Source organism: Montipora capricornis, chromosome 3 (genome assembly GCF_036669925.1).
Source record: "Montipora capricornis isolate CH-2021 chromosome 3, ASM3666992v2, whole genome shotgun sequence".
Lineage (NCBI taxonomy): Eukaryota > Metazoa > Cnidaria > Anthozoa > Scleractinia > Acroporidae > Montipora > Montipora capricornis.
The window spans coordinates 29,814,229-29,827,239 of record NC_090885.1 but is presented as its reverse complement, the minus strand read 5'-3'; the positions used below and the strand labels follow the sequence as shown (position 1 = coordinate 29,827,239).

Sequence of the window (13,011 nt, the reverse complement as noted above, 5' to 3'; positions counted from 1 at the left end):
AATTTGATTACGCTCGAGTTTTAAAAGTGAAATAAATACCAGAGTCCAAAGGAATTCAAAAGAACAGATATCTTACGTTAGTGCTGTGGACTAAACCAAGATGTGTAGCATATTTCGTGTACATAAATTTTAATCTGTGATCTTTTGTTGGAAATCAACCCAGGCACGGATCAATTGAGCAGCTGAGTGGTTTTAAAAAACTTTCTGTTAAGTGCTGCTTTTTATTGAAAGATGAAATTTGTTTGTTGGGTTCTCCTTAATCAAAGTAATTAATTCGTCTGTGTTTGCTGGAGTTAGCTAACATTCCCTTAGGGTACATTCATTGCATATTCGGACGTATTCGAGCTAAATTAAGGGATAGTTTTGTTGCGAAAAGAACGTCGTGTAAGTGTTAATTGCACGCAGCACTAATACCATTAATAGTGGTTCATTAACAAGGAGAGGCTAGGATAGGTCGGAGGACCCTGAGAAAACTGAAAGCGAACAAACTTCAACAACATCTTACATATGACCCTATGTCCGAAAATCAAGGCGTGGCCCATTGGAGCAAGGTAAGCGCTCTCACCACTTCAGCAACGGACTGGCACTCACAGACTATGTTGGCTGATAGCTTGGACACCAGACCCTTCAGGCGTTCTCAAAAGAGACAATTCTTCAAGCAAGAGTCTCCTATACAAACACTTTTTTGAACTAAGGTTCCTTTTTTCCACAAAATTGGGGCTCCCTTTCATTACAACCCAACATTTAAATTGGTTCACTGGCTTTTGTGATCTTCCTTTCTATATTATTAGGTGTTATGCTCCCTTTTGTATGGTGAAAATACCTGGGTTGTCATTAAAGAAACAAGGCTGTTTGCAATATCAAAGCTCCTCGTATATTCGGTGTGCGTACGTTACAAAGAAAACACTCTTTCTGGGGAAAAAAGACTCATACGTTGAAATAAAGCGACACCAGCTGAAAATCCTTTTTGCCTTGCGGGTTACTTAGCTGTCTTACAGAGCGTAAATGGAAAATAAAAGATTTCTCAGGTGGTGTCGATTTAAAAAAGAAGAGTCGTTGAGTGTTTTCTTGTTCACTGAATGCATAATTAATGCAGAGAAAAAAGTTTTCAAGTCCACTGTAGCTAAGCAATGAGATCTCTTGGTCCCAAAAAGGATGAAAACTTAATCATGAGGCAGTTACAAGAATACAGATTGTTTCTGACTATTGTGGGCAGGCATTTTATTTTGACTTGTCCAATATATATATAAACGGTTTTAGTCTTAATTACCAGTTAAATTGGTTAAGTATTTGATATTTGTCTAAAAGATTTCGCTTAATTAGGGCTTGAATACAATATAATTAAAAGAATAAACATATGAACCAATGTACTCGGCGCTGTCAGTTATTTGGGACACCGACTACAAGGAAAAAACGTCAATTTAATACCAATGGAAAACGTTTTGTCCGTTTCTCATAACAGCTATTCTTATTTGCAACCTTTTAGGATGAAGCCAAATATGGTAGAGGTACCAGTACATAATTTACTTCACTAGCACAGCCATAACAAATCGAACAAAGTAAAATTGCCCTCCCGTGACTGCCAACAGGTGACTTTTTGATGACTTATTCATAATGCTTTGAAACTAAACAAATTCTCTTCTAAAGAAATAAAGCACAATTGGCATCTTTTTCTTTAATTTTCCATTGAACTGTCCATTTTCGGGACACAACCTAAAATATTCTCGGGTACGTTTTCACAACATTTCATAACTGTTCCCCCTGAGTTTTTTCCTCCGCTGCCAATGCGTTTCGTCTGCTAAATGTTTTATTTGCCACGTTATTGTCAGAATTACAAAAGAATATTTAATGACTCACGTAAATTTGGTTTTCGTAGTTGCAAAGCCAGTGTGGTCTCACTAAATCGTGGAAGACTATGGCCACGCTAAGACCGCATCCTTCCCTATTGCTTATATTTTTAGTGTTAGCCAGTCTTCTCTTGGTACATAGTAAGCCACTAGTCCAAGAAAATGAGGGAAAACAGCGACTAAAACGAGACAATCCTGAAGAGGACAGCCCTCCGGAATCATCAGCCGAAGAACAGGAGAAGGAGGAGGACAAGCCCACAGAGGATAACCAAAACGATTCTGACGCCAAAGAAGATGAAAAAGATCAACCGGACGAGAAAAAAGAAAGAGACGAAAGTCCCGTTGAACAAACGACCGAAGAAAAGTCAAATGAGGTGGCTGATGAAGAGCCAGAAAGACAAAAAGACCCCAAACAAAAAGGATCAAAGAGATGGTTTCAACCAGTTGGCGGCTGGGGCTATCCCGCTTTGAGTGCATTTCATGGTCTAGGATTTGGCCTAGGGGTTTTTACCCCAGCGCGGCACCTGGGTTAGTGCCTGCTCATGGAGGGGGTGCTGGAAATGGCCTCGGTTATGGATTCGGTCTAGGATGGCCCGGCTATTGGTATAAGTCTAAAATTCCAAAAGGTACAAGAAGTCCACAAGGACAGTCTTTCAAGAAATTCGGAGTTCAACACCCATGGGGATATGGTTTAGGATATTACCCTGGTTTTGCTGGCCCATGGGGCGGATACTATGCCGCTCCATACTCCTACGGTCTCGCCTCCTTTCCCAGCTACGGATTTTTTCCAAACCCAGCTTTTTACGGCACTGCCCTGTTCCGTTCTGGTGTTCCGAAGTCCAACAAGAAAAAGGCCAACAGAAGAGGGGAGGTAGCTAAAAGGATCTACGGTTATGGTGGCTATGCTCCATTTGCAGTTCCCGCTGGGTTTGGTTATCCAGGTTGGGCTAATTACGGACATCCTGGGCTTGGCATCGGTGTTCCTGCCTTCGGAAGCTTTACTCCTTATCTAACGCACTATCCCTATGGTGGTTGCTTTTATAAGTCCAAAATTGCAAAAGGCAAGAGAAACAGACGCGAAGCACCTGGAAAAGCAGAAAAGAAGGGTTTTGGTGGTTGTGGTAGCTTCGGAGGACGTGGGTATGGATTGATCGGTGGATGTGGCTATGGTGGATTTCCCGGATGCTGGGGTGGTTATGGACTCGGTTTCCCAGGATTTGGCCAAGGAGGATGGGGTTGGGGCGGACCAAACTATTTTCCCCGTGGTTGGGGTTACGGAGGTTTTGGTGGATGGCTCCCAGCTCCCCCAGGTTGTGGTCAATGCTGCGGATTCTACAAATCCAAGATTGCTGTAGACAAGAAAGCCAAACAATCGAAGAAAAATCCAAAAAGAGAAGCCGATGAAGGAAAACCAGCGGAAAATGCTGAAACAGATGCGAAGGACGATAAGAAAGATAAAGGTGACTGCGGGTGTAAACCACCCTCGTCGGACAACGCTGAAAACAACCAAGCTTCAAAGAGATGTTGCTATGGATGTGGAAGTGGATGTGGAAGTGGATGCCTAGGACTTCCTTTCTACGGAGGCTTCGGTTATGGAGGATTAGGAGGATATGGATTAGCCGGTTATGGCTATGGGTCATATCCTTTCGTCGGAGGCCTGGGATATGGGTTATGTGGTAGTCCCTGCGCAGACACACTCCAGGTAAGATATCACACCAAACATCATCAGCTACTTTTAAAATGTTGTTAGTGTTTAACAATTCGCACGAAGCTAAAACAGAAGAGTCACTTGAAAAACTAAGAACACCGAGTTCGAGCTTCTGTGTGATCTAATCGATTGATTGCTGAAACGAGATGACAGGGCTAACTTAAACAACTGAAATGTTTTCAAAATTAAACCTTTTTCAATAGTGGACGGCGTATCTCCATGCCCATTTTAATTCAATTTACTAAACTAGTTTTCGCAAGCTTTACCGTAAGCCGCTGGCCAGCACTTTTCCACGTCAATAATTTGTTCGGCTCAGAACATCAGTATGTTCTACACTGCGATGAATTCGTAATTTCGCCTTGCAGTTGTTTAAAGTGTATATGACAGATTTTTCTTTATGTACTCAGTTGAAACATCATGTTTTTCTGAGATGAAAAACAATTTTTAAAATCCGTATTGATTTTCCTTCTGTGCAGCAACTAGCCTTTTCAAAAATCGAGATTTTCACTTCCGGTGGGGAGGGGTACAAAACCGCGTTAGAGAGGAGACTGGGGATAGCAGAACTGTGACGTAAATATCACAACGAAATTCTTCCCTGGTCCGAATCTTAAAGTGAATATGATAGATTTTTTAATTTACTCAATTGAAATATCATCGTTTTTGAGATAAAAACAATCAAAAAAAGCCATACAGATTTTCATTCTATGCCTATGAGCCTTTTAAAAAGCCAGAATGTTCACTTTCGGTGGGGTACAAAACCGCGTTAGAAAAGAAGACTGGGAATAGAAGACCATTGACATCAATGAAGGAACGCAGGGAATTTTAGGGTTAGAAATTTCGTTCTTTTGTCTTTTGCATTATTGCAACCAAATACAACGCATCTCAGAAGCACTTTCAGCAAATTCTCAATTTGAAAAAAGAGAAATTCAGTACGAGTAAAAACATGCTTCTATTGTTATCAAGAAAGAGTGAGGAAAGACATGGTAGTTATTTAAACTCTATTTGTAGACTGCGGCCATGTTGTGAAGGTTATCATTTTTTTAGCTGTTGTTCCCATGACCGCGCAGCAACTTTGGCACTAAGTGTTGTCCTTGAAATAGCCACGCAGTAGGACACAAAACATATAAAAGATTTCACATTTAATTTTATCGGAATGGTGCCAACTACAGAGGAGTCGCTCTCTCACCTTATATTTTCTTTGTTTGTTATCCATTGGGACTTTCGTAATGATGTTTGGGTCGTTATTCCTTCCCTTTGCATATTTTGTTTGCCCATAGTCGCTTAATCCGGCCAAAATTGCAGCAAAATTATTAGTTTGTACAGGAGCCCATAAGTAGGAGCGAACAATTCCCATATTAGAACTATGTAACGGCATTGTTATAGACCGATCTATTTTTGACGACATTTTGCAAGCTAAAGAGTGGGCACTTTAATCTACCTGCCAGTAAATATTTTGAATTTTGTTCTGATGAAAGGCTGAGGTCGTACACGAGCAACAAATTCAAGATGAACTCAGTTAAGACGGAATTATTCAAGGGTACCTACTTTAATCGAATACCTTATTTGTGGAATAACCTGCCTGAAGAGATGAGAAAACGTGACTGTAGCCTTCCAACATTTAAAAAACTCTGTAATAATTACATTTAACCTTGACAATCCAAAGGCCTCATGGGTATAATGTTATTTATATATATTTTACAATAGAATTTTTCCTTTTTGTTTAATTTCTTTTTTCTTTTTGTAATGTATTTTAAGGTGGACTAGCTCGTATGGTTCGTCAGTTCCCCTTTCTAGTCTTCCTCTTTGGACCAGTTTCTCTTTCTTTACTTGTTAATGGTATCGTGGTTTTGTAATTTTCCTTTATTTTCTATTCTTATTTTTATTGATATATGTTCGTTTCTTTCATTACGTTGTGCAAAGAAAACAAGATGAAATTAGAAAATTAAATTAAATTAAAATTAGACTACCTTCGAAAACAAAGAAGTCAAATTAGTTTCTTGTGTTTGCTCATCGGGCTCCTCCGGGAGTTTTATTGGTGGGAAATTCTAAATATAATGGTGATTGAACTGAGTGGAGAGCAATTTGGTCTGAAATCATATGTGTGATTTCAAAATCGTACGAGCGCGAAGCGCAAGTGCGATTTGAAATCACAAGTATGATATCAGACCAAATTGCCACAACACGAAGTTCAGTTACCACTTTATTACATCCATTTAGAAATCACACAATTGCTTAATTAATCACTAAAATACAGGATTTTAGTCAGTATCAATATTTTATTGATCCAGTCGAGAACATAAGTTGCAAAATTCGCCACACAATGGTTTTTGCATTTCATTTTCCTTCAATTTGAATGGTTACATAAACAAGCCTTGAAATCTGATTGGTTGTTTTGTTTTAGTTCTCCTTTCTCATTGGCTGGGGAAATGGTGCGATTCTGAGCAAAAAATAGTGCGATTTGGGAATAAATCCCACTGCTGAGAGCAAATCAGATTGCAAGGATCACCAGTGATTTCTAAATGGATGTATTAAAAAAATAAATCGGTCTGTGAAAACGCCGTGATAGAAATATAGTGCTGTTGTTCACTCCCAGTCGTGGGCGCCTGGTTTGTTTTAAGGTGCTGTTACACTGACGAGGCAAATTGCGCGAAACATTGTCCAATCTAACATGATTTCCCTTCAACGCCGAAAACTTAAGACACGAGTTGTAGAAACCGTTGCAGTAGAATCGAGTTTTTTTCTTTCCACGACGCTTTCTGGCAACGCTGCACCGAATTATTCAAACATTGCGAAGTTTAACATCCGTCGTGCAACTTACGTCGCAAACGTTTGTGGCCTTAGCCGATGAAAGGAATGAACAAGTGATCATCAAGAGCAAGACATGAGGGCTACCCTCTTATTTGTAGTGATACCCGCTGTGATAAATAATCTATTTACGAAGAAAAGTTTTCATTCTCGCCGCGTTTCATTTTTGTAGAATTTTCACTCCGATAAGCTCACACATAAGCAAAACTCTTTTGACCGAATATTCTCAGCGAACGAAGAGAAAACCAAAAAAGCTGTCAACACAATCTTTTAATGTCTCTTTTTCGAGTCCCGCTTTTGAGTACATTTACAAAAAAAATAACATAATACAGTTTTAAGTTAGTGGTTAATAGCGTAACGTCATGTTCACTAAGGGTGCGTTCGATTGCGAAATCCGGATTTAGATCTTAAAATCTGGATCTTCGGATTTCCAATCGAACACAAATCTGAAAACGGATTTTGCCGCAGATCTCAATAATTAAAATCCTTCCTGACATGGATTTCCTATTAGTGAAATCTAAATTCAGATTTCCCAATCGGATGCACCTTAAGTGGACTAAACAACGGTAAATGAAATGATGGTAGAACCAACTGGGATCTCGGAAAAAATCCGAGCCCCAGATGGGATTCGAACCCACGACCCTCCGTGACCCTCCACGACCCTCCGTGATCACGGAGTTGGTTCTACCATCATTTCATTTCTCATGTGTTTATATCATTCTCACATTGGCTAAACAACGGTAACGAAGGAAATTCGTAGAAAGTTGGACAAGGAATGTTGATACTGTAGTTCTAGTATTCTTATTTATACAGTTTATAGTTCATTATTACTTCCTTTATTATTAATGTTATCATTATCATTAGTATTAATTTTAAACATCTTCATATGTTGTACATGTTAATTGTGTATTGACCAGTGACTCCTTGTAAGCTCGAAAGAGGAGCCTTGGGTTACATTATTTATCACGCGGAATTTAATGTATGAAAACAGCTCCTGACATTGCTTTGAGATAAAAACCGATTTGCATTATTTAACCTTAGGCATGTTTTGGAGAATTACTAGCAATTATCCACAACAGAGCCACTTATATACGACAGCTACCAAACCTAAAAGTTTGTGATTTTCAGTTGCCCATTGACTCCTGTGAGTGAGACTAAAGCCGGACGATTTTACTCGTGAACTGGGGGTGTCCTGTTGAGCTTGATGATTGAATGGGTTATTTATTTTTATGCCTTTAACCTCTTTAGCATACATTTCTTTCTGAATAATTGTGTGATTTTGCAAGTCGTTTTTTTTTTTTATATTTTCTTTCATTCTAACATAGATTATGCCATTCCTAATTTTACTGTTATCAATTTTGGAAGCGTAGAAACCAGAAACTTGTTACCATTGCTGCTTGCGGTTTACCTCACTACGTTTACTTAACTTTTTTCTTACGAGACAATAATATTCCCGACGTTTGTCAGTTGGCAGTTTTGTGAGCTTGACATGATCATTTTCGTGGTAATGTTGACAATTTCCTTGTTATGACCCTCTCAAATTTACTCCGTTGATGGCTACTTATTCTGCCTGTGCCCTCCAAAACCCGCCTGATATCCTTTGGTTTGTTTAAAGGTCGCTGTACCAGCAGACTGTGGATACACAACCATGGCTGGCCCTTGTGCTTATGCTGCATGTTGTGGAAAGTCATTGATATCTAAAGACAAGAAGGCGAAACCAAAAGATAAACGAAGTGCCGAGGACGAACGAAAAAAGGAGGCTAAGAGATGTGGATGTGGTGGTTGTGGTTGTGGTTGTGGATCTGGCTGTGGCAGCTGTGGCGGTTGCGGTGGTTGTGGTGGTTGTGGTGGTTGCGGCTGTGGCTGCGGTTGTGGTGGACATGGTGGATGGGGCTGTCATGGAGACTGGTACGGTGACATTGGGCACGGTGACTGGTTTGGTGGATGTGGTGGTTGCGGATGTGGACACGGAGCATGTTGTGGGGATTGCGGCATTGCTAGCTTAGGATATGGACATGGGGCTTGGGGAGGACATGGTTACGAGGGCTGTGGTCATTGTGGATGCTTTGGGGGATGTGGATGTGGAGGATGTGGATACGGAGGGGGTTGTGGCTGCGGTGGATGCGGAGGAGGTTGTGGTTGTGGTTTCAGATCTAGGCTAGCGAAAAATGAAAAGGATCAGCCTAAAAAATCGGTCAAGCAAAGTAGCAACCCACCATCACGTAACGCTGACGAGTCAAAACAAGGCGATGGACCAAAAGAAGCTAAAGGTAGTAAACGCTGTGGAGTCTGGCCAGGTTTTGGGTGTTCGGGAGACCTTGGCTATGGAATCGGTGACTGGAACTGGGGTGGATGTGCTCTACCAATCGGGTGTTGCGGTGGCTATGGTGGGTACGGAGGATTTGGAGGGCTCGGAGATTATGGCTATTATGGATGTGGCGGCTACCCAAGTTTAGGAGGCTGCGGTTTGGGCTACAGTTCATACAATGCCGGGCCTTCTTTCAATGGGCCATGGACATTTTTTAATAGCGGATGCTGTAAATCAAACGTGGGATCCCAGAAACCCAGCACTTCTGATGGTCCTGCCGGTGATAACCCAGCAAAGGAGGCGGCGCCTTTGTCTGTAAAACCTGTCTCTTCCCCTCCTTCTGCTGTCAATAAACCTGTTAGTTCCGCGAGAGTACCTTCAGCTTCTCAAATTCAACCATCGGACAAAGCAAAGGGATCTAAACGATTTGGAATTGGCTTTGGAGGTTGTGGAGGTTGTGGAGGTTGTGGAGGCTGTGGAGGCTCTGGAAGTGGGTGCTCTCTCGGCTATCCCTTACTGGGATATGGTGTAGGATGCGGTGGTGGATGTGGGGGTGGATGTGGGGGTGGATGCGGGGGTGGATTTGGGGTGGATGTGGTGGTGGATGTGGGGGTGGATGTGGTGGGGGCTGTGGTTTTGGATATCCAGGATTGGGGTTCGGAGGATGTTTAGGAGGCTGGGGTAATGGATTCGGCCGCTACGGCTTTGGCTTTGGCTACCCTGGTTTCGGTTATGGATACCCTCTCTGGTTTGCAAGAAGCAAAGTTGCTCAAAAGAGCAAAGATGTTCGGCCAAACACACGCGGAGAAATCCCAGTAGCAGATGATGATAGTCAAAGCAAGAAGCAAACCATTCACTTGGGATATGGATACGCTAGCGGCGACAACTATCGCTTGGGCTACGGTTTCGGCGGAATGGGTGGTTAGTATAAATAAAATAATGCAGTTAGTGGAATTCAACAGGTGTCCTTCTTTTAAGTGCAATAGGAAAGAAAGGGGAGGGGAGAAGGTTGGCTGATTACGCGCTACTATACGTATCACGGTGGTCGGCTGTGATAGGTGGATTTGTTCCTTATTGTTCCTTTGCGTAATTTCCTAAGAGGCCCGGTTCGTAAAAATCACGGAAAATGACTGAGAGGTACAATAAGGATCAAGTCCACCTGTTACAGCTGACCATAACGCTAACCAGACGACCTTCGTTGCCTGAAGAAGACCCGCATTAAATTCACAGTCTACAAGCTAAGTGACTACATCGTGAGACAATACGTCTTATTATTTATATACCACCAAGATGAAAAATAATCACCTATTTTACATAATTTCCGTTGTGCAACTAGTCGTACATGGGCAAAAATTAAAGTCTTCTCGGTTAAAAGAATTAAAGGACGCGAAGATTAAGCATTGATTTGATTTTTCATTATCAAATTATTCAATGCGTCATCATTCAACGATTTCTTGCTGGTTTTCAAATAATGCCATCGCTACACAGATTTATTTCTCTTCGCTAATTTGTCAATTCTACCATTGATTCGATGACGTTTTCTTCACCAGGTCTCGCTGGCTATCATGGAGTAGGTGGCGTTACTGGCACGTCTGTCTATCGCTCAAATATTCCAAAGCGAATCCAAAAAGGCTTTAAAAGATGGGGATATGGACATGGATATGGACACTTTGGTTACGGCCGTGGACACGGAGGTTGGGGTATTCAGCACCTTATGGTCACCCTATCACGCACCCTGGATTCACAAGCATAGGATTTCCCGGACATGCATCCGCAAGCTTTGACGTTAAAAAGACCATCGCTCAGAAGCGAGGAAAACAAAAACGACAAGTAGTAGCGCCTATCGGTGCAATAGGAGCTGGTCCGTTGGCACTGCCCGCGACTCTCCCGGCTGCGTTACCAGCTGCTCTAGCCCCTCTTGCTCTCCCAGCTTCTTACCATGCTCCAGTGTTTGCACCAGTTGCCCATCCTGTCGCTGCTTTGCCATCGTATACTTCTCTTCCAGCAGCTGGTGGTGTTCCAGCTTTGCCTGCAGCCCTTCCTGTGGTACCCGGATGTACGTAATCCTAATTTTACGATCTTTTTGTTTTCTCTTAGCTGTGTCGGCTCGATTTTGCATTTTTTTGGTCAAATTTTTGCAAAAAAAATAAATCTAAATCAATTTTTTTATGTAATGGCCTTAGTAATCCCTTGCTCAGTACATATCAGTAGAACGGTTCAGCACACCTCATCGAGAAAGGTTCGTTAACATGTGTTTTAAGGATAAGCTAATTTTAATTTCCTTGGTTGTGGGTTTGTACGATTTTTACTTCACATGGTGCTGTTCATCCCGACACTTTATTCAGTCACATTTGCTCCAGCGAGAACTTGGACTTGTCTAGATCTCTCTCTTTTCCCAAAGGATTCGCGCCAATATATGCTACCTGATGAACTGAGGTTACCTTATCAAATTCATCTCTGTGTGTGATAAATTGTATGACACAATGTTTGAATCTGAGCTAGTTAACTGTTAGAGGAACATTAAACTTTATTTTATTATTCTTGGGTTTCAGTACACCTAGGAGGACCAGCCTTCGGGACGTTTGCTCTAGGCCGCTCTAATCTTCCACAGGGTCAGCCATTTGGCCCAATTGGTAACGTCAAGAGATCAGAAATGCCAAAGGAATAAGGAATAACTATGGTCCCGTCTTAATGGTAAGCATTGAATCCGCTCGCCGATCGTGAAAAAAAAAGAGATTTGTTTTCGCTTTTATGTAAAACGGCAATCGATAGATTACTACTTGTCATAAAAAGCATGGAAATTATCACATTCTAAATTCTCTCTCTCTTATTTGGGAAGTTTATTATAACTAACAATTATTCCATGAGCGCGCGTTGGATACGAGATGGTAAATAGCCAACGAGGAGCGTATCGCCGTGTTGGCTATAACCAGTCTCATATCAAACAAGTGCAAATGGAAAATTTTTCTTATTAAATTTTACTTAAATTCTAAACGCTTGGACACTTGGAAAGCCAATCAGTTTCCAACTTGGCAACACCTGACGCAATCTGTTTCCATATCAGGTCATACGGTATAACCGAGATTGAGTGAACCAAATAGAAAGCTAGAAACGCAATTACCAAAATTGTAGGTATTGAGCCCCTTTGGCATCCTTGGCAACCAGTATAACTAATTTCTTAGTGATTTTTTCCAAAAGAAAATTAAGAAATTCCGATCAGTTTGCATTGGCTAGTTTACTTATGTATATTGTTAGGGTCATATATTCATGAATGGTGATTTTGCCCAAGAATGAAAATACCATGTATATATCGACCTTGCTGGGTCATCTAAAAAATACAACTTTTCACTAAGGATAGCTATTTCTCAACCTTATAAAACTTTCAGAACTTTATGGTGGCCTGCGTTGGAAAACATCTTCAGGCGATTTGAAATTGGGGTCACCAAGTTCGCCTTTATGATGGAAATAAAGCAAAACCAAGGCTTCTTACTATCACCTCTAGCGACGTAATATCAAGATAAGGACGGAATCTTTATAACAAATATTGCTTTTTTTTCTCTAAATCTGGCATTGACGTCAGTCTCTTGTAGAATGAGTAATTCTTTGCAGAGAACGACACCGTAGAAGTTTCAAAGTTATTTGAGCGACTCTAATGTGTCATTCGTATTGCAGGTTAACAAGATGCAACCCATAGGAAATCACGCAAGATAAGCACGAGGATTATTTTCGTTTTGTAGCATTAAAAGGAGCGAATGTTCTGCGAGTGTGTTTTGTCACCATCACCATAATGGCTCCTCTATTTTATTTACAGACGAACAATAAATATGAATCGAATTTAAATCTAAGAAACGACGAATAAAAATATATCTTTTTGATTGAAATCACGTGTGTGTTTTCTTTTCCTTCTTTTTTTTTTTTTTTTTTTTTTTGCTGTTTTTATTTTACTCTGAAGTTTGTGACTGTGTTTAGTAGTCAGGAGAGTTCGTATATCATCCGTTGTTTCATGATTCAAACATTAACTTTCATATTCAGCTTTATTGAAGAGCGAGGTTGATCATGAATTGAAGAAGTTGGGATTGATCAAACAAAAAGAAATAGCACACCGACAATGCTAAGATCTACGATTTAGTTCGTGGCCAAAAATGCTTCGGTGGACGTGAAGAGAAACACGCTCTTTTAAAGTTGGGATTGTTAAAGTTCAGATTGTAGAATCCGAAAATGTAGCGTAATACAACGAGAAATTGTGAAGAGACAGAGAACATTTACAGGGGTTCCGGAAAAATCCGCCGCATACCCCTGAGTTATAGGAGACTCGTGGAAGACTAGGGTCATGTTACAATTGT

At 40.9% G+C, this 13,011-nt stretch overlaps 1 pseudogene; it reads left to right on the top strand.

Moving 5' to 3' along the window:
* Window positions 1-1,888: 1,888 nt before the first annotated feature.
* On the top strand, window positions 1,889-12,549 carry LOC138042842 (PE-PGRS family protein PE_PGRS3-like; annotated as a pseudogene).
* The last annotated feature ends 462 nt before the right edge of the window (window positions 12,550-13,011 follow it).